We start from the raw sequence: 10,585 nt of genomic DNA, 5'->3' as shown, positions 1-10,585 counted from the left end.
CTCAGTCACATGATCAAGTTTATAAAAGGTCAAACCGGCAACACACTCTCTTTTTCTTCTTAGATCTTGGACTGACAACAATTCCACGTGGAATGGACTTGTCACTCCCAACTTCTTTCTTGTGACACAACAGAACTCACTCAGTTTTTGGACTCAGGGTTCAGCTAAGACGTGAATACAAACAAGCCAACATGGCTATCTCTACATACAAACGTCCATGCCGTCCACATGTGAACTTTCTTTCTAATCCTACAGTACTGTCTCTAATCTTGTGGGATGTACGTTTCCACTACTAGTTTAGGCACAACCATACATGAACTCTGTCTCTTTCAACAAGTCTGTCTAATCTTTAATCTACTTCTCGACACAGGAACACTTTCCACAACTAACCCGTTTCCTTATCCCTACTAACGAAGATAACCAATAAAGCCGCTTATTAAATGTTAGAATGAAATTTCATGCCTTTATATTCTACATAACTCACCGGTGTTCACAGTAACTGGTGTGCTTTTCCCTTATTTCCGTACACTATAATTACCAGTTTTAAAATATTTTGTATTTCTGAAAAAAAAAACAGCCAAGTTCGTTTGCATATATTTAAACTTGTAAACATTAATCAAAATTGATTTTTTTCCAGGGTATTTATCGTGAAGCAGAATGATCAGCTGCTGAAGAATGTAAACAAAGGTAAACGGAACTTGATTTTAACTATATATATATATATATATATATATATATATATATATATATATATATATATATATACAGTCATCCACATATAGTACTATTTCGCTGTATCACAGCTCATCAGTGCGGCTAGACCTCAAGTCAGGATCGAAACCTGATCACCCATACGACAATCAAGGCTTCGTTAACTATCATTATTATGGCTCAAAGATCATTCGAGGACAAAGGTTTGTGTTATAAGTATTGTGAGACAAACATCTTGGTGATTACAGACGATGTATGTGTAAAATTCGATTACTTTAGAAAACGATTCAACAAGAACTTGTAAATATAAGACTTGAAAATGCCCATGCTGTAGTTAGTTGGAAAGCAGCCCGTAGTATTGCATTCTACAAAAGTTTCATTAACAAATTCACTAAACAACTAAGAACAGTAACAACTATAGAGAGAATATAATTTTTTAGCTAAAAGAAAAAGATGAAAAAAAATAAATAAATAAAATGTAATGAAAATGTTAATTGAAAAAAAGGAGGACGTTGCAGTAAAAAGAATAATTGAACTATGACCTTTTTACCCTTCACCCCCTCCTCGCATTGAAAACCACGCCTCTTACTGGTCATGTGACCCTCTGGAATCAAAATGGCGGTCTATTGAAAATAAACAACTCTGTTAGGTTTGAAATTTCGGAGTCGATCGTAAACTTTACGACATCAAATTATTTTTCCCCCTCCGGCCGACCCATCATTCCAGGTAGGATAACAAACCGATTGCAATCATTTAACAAGAATAAAATGTTGATTAAAAAAAATAAAATCTTTTCAACGACAACGTATTTTTATAGTAAACACAAGCCGATGTTTCATGTTTGTTTGGTATAAATACCTCGTGAATGGAATGAAGGAATATGATTTCAAATTATTATTCGCTTTTTTTAGTGACGTTCATGTTTCGATTTTTTTTTTTTTTTTAACATCTTCCTTTAAAATTCGTTTGATTGTGTTGCGTTATTAACATTTTTGTGTTTGTTTTCTTTTTGTTTTCGTAGTGCAGGTGGGGGAGAAACAACCCGGCATCCGGTGCTCTTCTACATTATTGGGACGAGATTTTGATTTTCTACATTGTCAATTTTCGTAATTTTTTGATATAATCATCTAAAAAATACGAGGAATACGCAGATACCATTGTTTTCATGTAAAATTAAGTTTTACGATTTCCGAAAATCTCGTCCCAATTATGTAGAAGCGCCCTATTTAATTGTCTCTCCACGAGGGCATCGTTAGAAACAAGGTCGGTTTTAATGAGAAAAAATCCAGCTCCCCAAAATGGACACTGTATGGGGACAAAATAAATAAAATCTCTCAGTCTAGAAGGATTTCTCCTTCATTGAACGAAGACAGTAAAAGATAGTGCAATATCAGAACAGATACCACGCTTTGTTACTAGCCAAAAGATGAAAGAAACAACCTCATAGTGAATTCCTGTTTTAGTCACAAAAATTGGTTAGATTGAAATGGGTTCCAGCATTATTCAAAAATAACTTCTTTGTGTACATAAACCATGTTTTTACTAAGTAAATAAGTAGTAATAATAATAATAATAATAACTAGCGGGACCTGTGGAAATTCCACAGCGGACTTTTTCATATATAATATATTGATGTTGGCATTCTGTGGATGCTTAGCATAAATGGAGACGTCCTGATATTATTGTACCTATTTACAATGCCTCCCCACGGGACAGAGTTAGACACCGGGGTTGTTTTTTAACGTGAAGAAAAGGTACAAAAATAAAAAAAAAAATTGTCTCAGTCGTGAAGGACTGCTCCTCCACCGAAAGAGAACAAGAAATGGAAGTGCAGCATCTGAAGAACAGATACTACACTTTGATCTTCATATTTAATTTATTCCGTTTAAAGAAAAAATTACAATTAAAAAAATTCCAATATAAAATTTAAAAAAGTAAAATCTCCAAAAGACAAAACAAATTTAGGCACAAGGCCCTATAAGATCTGGGGAGGGGAGTGTTGCAGGGTCTTTGTAACTAAAGTAAAAATTGGAGCCTTGTCGACTTTACCACAATACCTCATTCACTCTGTGGAATCTAAAGCTAACTAATGAAAACCCCAGCGTTTTTGCAAGAAAGGATATATATACAATTTCTGTATGTGTGTGTGAGCAATTTCTTTCTTTTTTTTTTTTTTACAATGTGTGTGTGTGTGTGTGTGTGTGTGAAAAAAGTTCAATTCATTGGAAAATAAAAAGTTCATGAATTTGGAAGAAAAACAGTTCGTGGGGTATCTAGAAAATATATACAAAAAATAAAATTGCCTAGTGCATTGTTAGTAAGGTCCTCCCTGAGCTAATCTAGAAAGTTAGATCACCTACTGATTTTCCGGGGCACCGAAAACTAGCGGGAAAATCCCTAGTGGGGATTGGGAAGAATTCATATCGGGTGTAGGGAGGAAAAATAAATAGATTGTCAAAAACAAAAAGGGGAAGATGGATGGGGGGGGGGGGTAGGCGGCGACCTTCCAGTAGGGATGGACCAGGGGGTGATAAAACAAAAAGATAGTGGGGTAGTGGTAGGGTAGCCTCGGAAGGTTCTCTAGTGCTAAAAAACAAACAAGGACAGGATCTCATTTGTACCACCAGTCAAGAGTCTCTTTACTTTTTATTTGTCTAACCTAGCAGGATGGGCTCCGTAGGACCCAGTACTGCACGTGCCATGCTTATGCTTATGGTGGTAACACGAATTCAAACTTGGCGCCTCGTCAGATGCACAAGCTAGCATCATGCACCCACCTCTTGTCAAAGGCCACTCGAGGCAACCTCTTCCAATCGCATCTGATCTTTACTTTAAGCAGATGTTTAAAGTAGACGATCAGATCCTGAGCCGGAACAGATATCCCTTCGCGGACTCGCTTGAGACGTGTGATCCATATGACCATCCTCGCTACTGCTAGTATCGCTAGAAAAACCATTCTTTTCTCCCTGAGCAGTGGCGTATCAATGTTCTCCACAAAATATGACTCGTCGAGTTCAAGCCAGCGCTTAGCATCGATGCGAGCCGTTACCTCGTTGACGTAGGAGGGTCTTGAGCCTGCTGCAGCGGAAAAAGGCATGACCGGCTGTTTCCTTCATGTCCTCGTCGCAGCGCAGGCAGTAGACCCGGGTTTCTCCATTGTACAGGTTGAGTTTTTCAAGGAGGGCCAGTGCGTTCCAGACAAGTCGCCAGGTAAGGGAAAATTCAGAGTTTGTAAGAAAGTCCTGTCCAGGCGCCCAACTCCACTGGGAGCGGACCTCCTCTAACGACATCCCCGTCCGTTTCACTAGCGGTTCCTTTGTGCTACGCCCCACTAGCTCCCGATAAAGCCTGTTCCTAGACTGTTCGAGGACACTGGTTCCCAGCAACGCTCTAAGTGCGGACCGCCATTCAAAAGGCCAAGAATATTGTAGCTCTTTTATTAAAACTGCAAAAGTATTTATCTAAGCAAGCAGGGACACCCTGTGTAGACCAATCATAAAATATGCTTAAATATGATATTTTGATTTATGTAGATTTCGTATATATTATTATAGAGTTAATTTTCTATCGATTCTTATATATTATAAAGTTGTGATTTTAAAAATAAAAAACATATCCATATGATTTGGGTGCATCAGCTTGAATCGAAACTGAAACCAAAATTTATGAATGAATATATATATATATATATATATATATATATAATGAGTTCCTTCAGCTATAATTGAAGCCAAAACCAAAACTTATGACAAATTCTTGGTAAAATTATTTATTACAAGAAATGGAAGGTTATAACAATTAAACGACAGTCACGCGAAAAAAAAAAATGTAAGCTTGACACACAAAAGAACATACACGCTATCGTATTAATGTATAGATAATAATAATAGAGGTACATCTTTAGGAAAGGACACATATCAGCCTGAATGTTTCCGAAATTGATTTATGGCCTAGGTAGGAAATCACCGCGCCTCGCCGAATCGTCAATTAGTACCGACATTAAATGAAATAACTTTATATTTTTCCCCTGACTTATGGTTAGTATAAATTATTTTCCTCCCCATCCGTGATTAAATTTATTTCTATTTTTTTTTTTAAACTGATTTAAAAAAAATTTTTTTTATTGTGGTGGGAATTTTTTGCTGCACAAGGCGATACTTATACCAGGCTTGGCAAACATGCGACTGGGAGTTGGACATGTGAAGACCAAAATTATTACTAAAAAATAATTACTGAGAACAGTATGGAATTTCTTAGTAATGACCAGTAATTAATTAATTAGCAGGTTACAATTATTGATTTCTTTGCATGCCATCAAACGTAAAAAGAATATGGTAAACCGGAGGCATTTGGCAACACCTTTTTCACTGACTCAATTTCATCTTCATAGAAGCTAGTTTTCCAAGTTTCTTTACATTATCATGGGCAAAATATATTTGTGATATCTTAGTTAAACGAATAACAATTGATTCGTGTCCATCAGAGAACAATATATATTTTGTTGAATAATTTTGAAACTCAGGTTAGCTTTCCAAAAATTTCAGTGACCTGGGGCAATAGACAACATCTCTCGGGGCATTTAGCATAAGGAATACTGTGTGCAATGATCACACAACCATTCCTTATTTTGGAGGTCTTTTAGTGAAATGTTGATGCTGGTGCATTGTATGTGATACCAGAAATCGTATATGTAACACTTATCACAGTTAATGCCGTCCCCTCTACCAGCTCTGCAACATTCCCCAGAGTCAATATCTCCAGATGTTGACAGTGAGGTTCTTGATTGTCGTGGTGATGGTTGATGGTGTCCACTGCACTTTCTCCTTTCTTTTCCCTCTGCCACATCCTCTCAATGCTGTTGTAACCTCCTTAGCAGCAAATATTTCCATGAGTTTGTTTATACTTTCATCTACTGTAAAGTGCTCTCCATGTCCTTTTTTTTTGGTTTTTTTTACACGGTGGTTACCACTTATCAAGGCCCGGAAGCCACTAAGGGATAAGGGTTATTTCAAGTACAGTACGTTAGTGTGGAGATTTTATGAAGTGTTTACTTAAGGGGGCGGTTCATTAGGAATTTGTTAACGTTGGACTTGAACACATCCAAGTTGTAGTCAGGTGGGAAGCAGGCAGACGGAACAGAGTTCCATAGGCGTGCAGTTCTAAGAAAGAAGCTTTGTTCATGGAATCCACGTTTTGCTTTAGGCACAGATAAAGAGTGGGGGAAATTTTTCGCTGTGGATTCAGCTAGACGGGTGTTTTTTGTGAAAGATTGACGAGGGGGGGGACCAGAGATTGGAGTTCAGACGAGCATCTGCCATGGAAATAACGATAAAACAAGGGTAGGCTCGCAACGTCCCTTCTGTGGGAGAGAGGTTGCAGGGTAGAGAAAAGACATCCCCCACTAAGCCACGAAGTCCATCTTGTACTCTGTCAAGGCAGGATAGGCTGTTTTTAGCAGCTCCTGCCCAGATATGGCAGAAGTATTCCATCCTTGGACGTACTTGGCTTTTATATAGATAGAGAATTGCATCAGTAGTGAGATATCTTCTGGAGCAGTAGAAGGATCCCACCATCTTTCTAGCAACCTTGGCAACAGATTTGATGTACGTGTTCCATTTCAGATCAGGAAATGTCGGATTCATTGCATTCTAGCTGATCTTCCTCGTGCTGCAGATTTATATTTGGGGAAGAAGTCTTTCAGTTAGTTAGACGCAGTTAAATATGTTGGTATTATTAGAAAGTAAAGTCCAAAGAAAGAATTCCCAACCGTTATGTTCGCCTTCTTGCAATTCTCGGTATCAACCCCCAGCACACATCTGTCAGAACTTCTGCCAAAGAGACACACCCACTCTCTCTGACACACGGGCTTTTTATTTGAAGAACCAACTGCATCTCATTTGCATATTTCCCCCAACTCTCGTTAACCTCACGTGACCACAAGTATATAAATAGCAGGAGTGGCCTTTTTTTTTTTTTCTCCTTTATCCCTTTTCTGAAATGGACAACACCTTGTACGAGGTCAAGTTTTTACTACTTTTTAATTAGACGAAGATGATGAAGTCAGCAAGGAAACAAGTATGTGTGAGGATAAAGGTCTTGATGAGGGAGGGGGGCTGAATATTAATGTCCAGAGGAGGAGGGGCACAGTGCAAACACTGGAAAAGCTGGTGTGAAGGAAGATGTGGAGGGCTCTGAGCAGTAACATGAGGCTGACTTTTCACAATAACTATTTAGGCATTGAAAGGACAGATGTCTGTGCAACTGAATCCTGCTTTTGTAATCTCTGGCCTTGAAGGATTTATCTAGGTAGACCATAAACATCATGGAAAAATCCTTCTTTCTCATTGGTTCTATGTGGTATCGGTAAAATTTGATGAGGTGTAACAGAGCGCGTATGAAAATATCAGCAACAGCAAAGGATGGATGGGTAGCGATTGTATTAGCAGCAGGAGCAACGGCAAAGACGTCACTTTTTTTTCACATTCTTTTCCTCTTCATGGTACTGGTTCGAGCCTGCTTGCCTACAACCTCTTTTTTTATTGCTCAACACACACCTCCAAAGACCCGGGCAACGCTGGGCAACACTGGGCACCCAGGATATATTAGTTTTAATTCCACTACTATAAATTACGTTTCATATAATAATCGATAGAGAATTGTCTCTGTAATAATAAATACGTAATCTACATGAATTAAGATATCATATTTAAGCGTATCTTACAACCGGGCAACTCCGTGCGACCTGCAGGAGACGAACGTTTAAAGTGAAGGCGAGAATAGGCTGGCTGTGGCTAGCGTGCAATCAGAAGAGTGTGGTCGAAAAAGATGGATGTATAAGAAATGGCTTTCTACAGGTGGCATGTTGTGGAGCAGAAGCGAGAGATTTTTAAGCGGGTGTCGAGACGGTAGAGTAACGGCAATAAACGCTTTTGTTAAAAAAGAAAGAAAAGCTAAATCGTATTTATTTATGGTTCGTTGTTCCTTTCTGACGGTGCCGAACGGTGTGGGGGTGAGAGAGGTATGAACTGTAATGAACATGTATTGAGATTGTCGGACCGACTTCCTCATCTTGGTTGTTATAGTCACAACGTTTCGGCCGTTTTGCCCTCCGGCCTTCATCAGGTGTTTTGTATCAAACTGGGGAACCGTTTGTTAGGAGTCTCGAACCCAACCCCAGTTCGATACAAAACACCTGATGAAGGCCGGAGGGCAAAACGGCCGAAACGTTGTGACGATAACAACCAAAATGAGGAAGTCAGTCCAACAATCTCAATAAATGAAAACACCTCATCTCAAAAATACAGACAATTGTAATGAACATGGTTTAAGCATAATGGCTACGGTACTGAGAGACCATCTCAGAAGTGAATCGCAAACCTCATCCTACATCAGCTTGATGCACTCCGCAAGCTCATTTTCATGTGCAGAGACCGCATTATTTGCTCCTTAACATGTTCATTGATGTAGATTTTCTCCGATGTTACTCGGAATAATGACATTTTGTTCGTTTTAAAATACTTGATTTCTTGATTGACATGCATCTGCTTCTGCATAGCAGCTCTATACTCTATGAATGGCTCAGGTTCTACATTCCACCCTCAAACAAATTTCAACGGGGCATTAAACACCTGTGTACTAAAGTATTATCATTAATGTTGGCTTGTTATTACAAATTTCTGGTTTTCTATAACTTCCTCGATCAGTCAAACTGAATTAATATAATCATGTTTCTCATTATTTATCTCACCATAAGAGATTTTCAACTCTTCCTTCAGAAAAATACAGAGATGAAACATTATCTTTTTGCAAAGAGTTGGATGTAAGAGGCTAGTATTTGGGACTATATCCATAGAAGCACTATGTAGAGAGTTAAGCAGCAAGATATCTATTTACATTACATTTAAATTTTAGCATGTTAGTACAGTAAGGATAGCAGGAATTAGTGAGGGTATTACAAAGTCAAGCAGTTCAAGGGAAGAAGCTTTCTAGCATCTATATGAAGGACTGTGATTTTGTTTGTTGTCTGGTTAGTTGAGGGAGCACAATTCTACGAAAGTACTTGTAAAACAGACACAGGGAGTCAACGTTGTGTTGATGGAACAGGGATTGAAGCTTGGTTGATAGTGTGGGACCTATTTGGAGACTATTTTTTTTTCAACCCTGTCTAAGTGAAAGAGACTGGTGGTAGATGCACCATCCCAGATGTGGCAACAACATTCCAGTGGATCATTTTTCTTAACATCACCATAAAATGTTGACACTAACAATTTTCCTGATGCCAAAAGTTTTTCAATCATAATAATGGATACAATTTTTTTTTTTTTTAAAGGAGTCACCACTTATCAAGGCTCAGAGGCCACTTGAGGATAAGGGTTAAGTGTACAGTGGTCAATAGGACAATGACTTAGCAATTGTTAGTAGTGGAAATTTGGTAAATTGGATTACTTAAGGGGAACGGCTCATCAAGAACTTGTTTACGTTGGACTTGAAGACGACCATATTATAGTCAGCCGGAAAGCAGGCAAATGGAAGTTCCACAGGTGTTCAGTTTTAAGAAAGAAGCTTTGTTCATGGAATCTACGTTTAGGTTTAGGCACGGGTAAAGAGTGAGGGAGATTATTGATAGTGTTTTCAGCTAGACGAGTGTTTCTTGTGAAAGTTTGGCAAGGGGGGACCATAGATTGAAGCTCAGACGAGCACTTGCCATGAAAATAATGATAAAGTAGAGACAGGATCGCAATATCTCTTCTGTGAGAAAGAGGTTGCAGGGAAGGGAAAAGGTCATCTCCCACTAAGCTACGAAGTCTATTTTGAACTCTGTCAAGGCAAGATAAGGTCTTTCTAGCAGCTCCTGCCTAGATGTAGCAACAGTTCTCCATCTTTGCAGCTACAGTTTAATCACCAACAACTATTAAACAAACATCAGAAATGTTTTGGTGTTCAGCAGGTTTTGGGTAAATTGTCAGTTAGTTTTGATTATTTAACAAACTGAGTTTTTTCATGTTTGTAAAGATCTTTGCCATTTTTTTGTATTCAGAATCAAATAGTAAATCAGTAGAAGCTTCAGTAATCCAATTACTCCGTTTTTCTTTTTTTTTTGCCATGAATCCAAATACTTATTTTTGCTAATCTTCCATAATTTTCAGCAAAACTAAATACATTTCCTCCATGATATTGTAGAGAGGTATTTACATACATTTCATCAACTGAAGGATATGCTTTTCTGATTTTTAGAAATTTTTTTAGAAAATATGTCACCCCCAAAATTAAAAATATCTAATTTTGATATTTTCAATGTCAAAACTGATAATGTTCTCACATTAGGTAAGTTAATATTGTCTCGAAGTCTTTTATATAATGACACAGGCATTATAAAATATTCAAATGCCGTGATAAGAATATTAAGATTATAGGGGGAACATAATATCAGTTTGTTCTTTTTGTATAGTTGCTGAGAAAACAAATCACTTCATTGATCAGTACTGAAACTTTGAGACTCGGGGTTTTTTTTGGTTTTTTTTTTTTTTGACAGAGAATGAATAGTTGTATGTATGTTAGCATGAAGCATTCAAATTTCAAAATTTTCAACAATGTTATCAGAAGGATTGGGATATCTTTTTTCGTTCTTTTTTTTTTTTACTAAGGGGCTACCACATATCAAGGCTCGGAGGCCACTCGAGTATAAGGGTTAATGTGTGTATTGCAATCATTTGGATAGTAGTGTAGCAATCATTTGTGGTGGGAATTTGGTATAATCAGATTATTTACAACTAGCGAGGGTATCTGGCATTGCCCGGTTGCTTGGAAGTGTGTGTAAGGAGAGGGGGGGGTTAAAGTAAAGAATAAGCAAAGTAATAACCCTGGTTAAATATAT

The 10,585-nt window shown here is 37.8% G+C and overlaps 1 protein-coding gene across 2 annotated transcripts in view; it reads left to right on the top strand.

The window, feature by feature from the left end:
* Positions 1-641: 641 nt before the first annotated feature.
* Positions 642-10,585, top strand: part of LOC145276853 (structure-specific endonuclease subunit slx1-like) — a 251,566-nt gene continuing 241,622 nt past the window's right edge. Inside the window, exon 1 of one of the 2 annotated variants that reach the window (XM_080128253.1) lies at positions 642-687. The gene's annotated coding sequence lies outside the window, so the exon portion shown is untranslated. Of the gene's footprint in view, positions 688-1,283; positions 1,438-10,585 lie in introns of those variants that run through there. The other variant, XM_080128244.1, reaches the window with a different exon arrangement.

This window comes from Euprymna scolopes, chromosome 1 (genome assembly GCF_053919585.1).
Source record: "Euprymna scolopes isolate OS-2025 chromosome 1, ASM5391958v1, whole genome shotgun sequence".
Taxonomy (NCBI): Eukaryota; Metazoa; Mollusca; class Cephalopoda; order Sepiida; family Sepiolidae; genus Euprymna; species Euprymna scolopes.
Note: the sequence above shows the minus strand (reverse complement) of the source record. Positions and strands in the feature narration are given on the sequence as shown.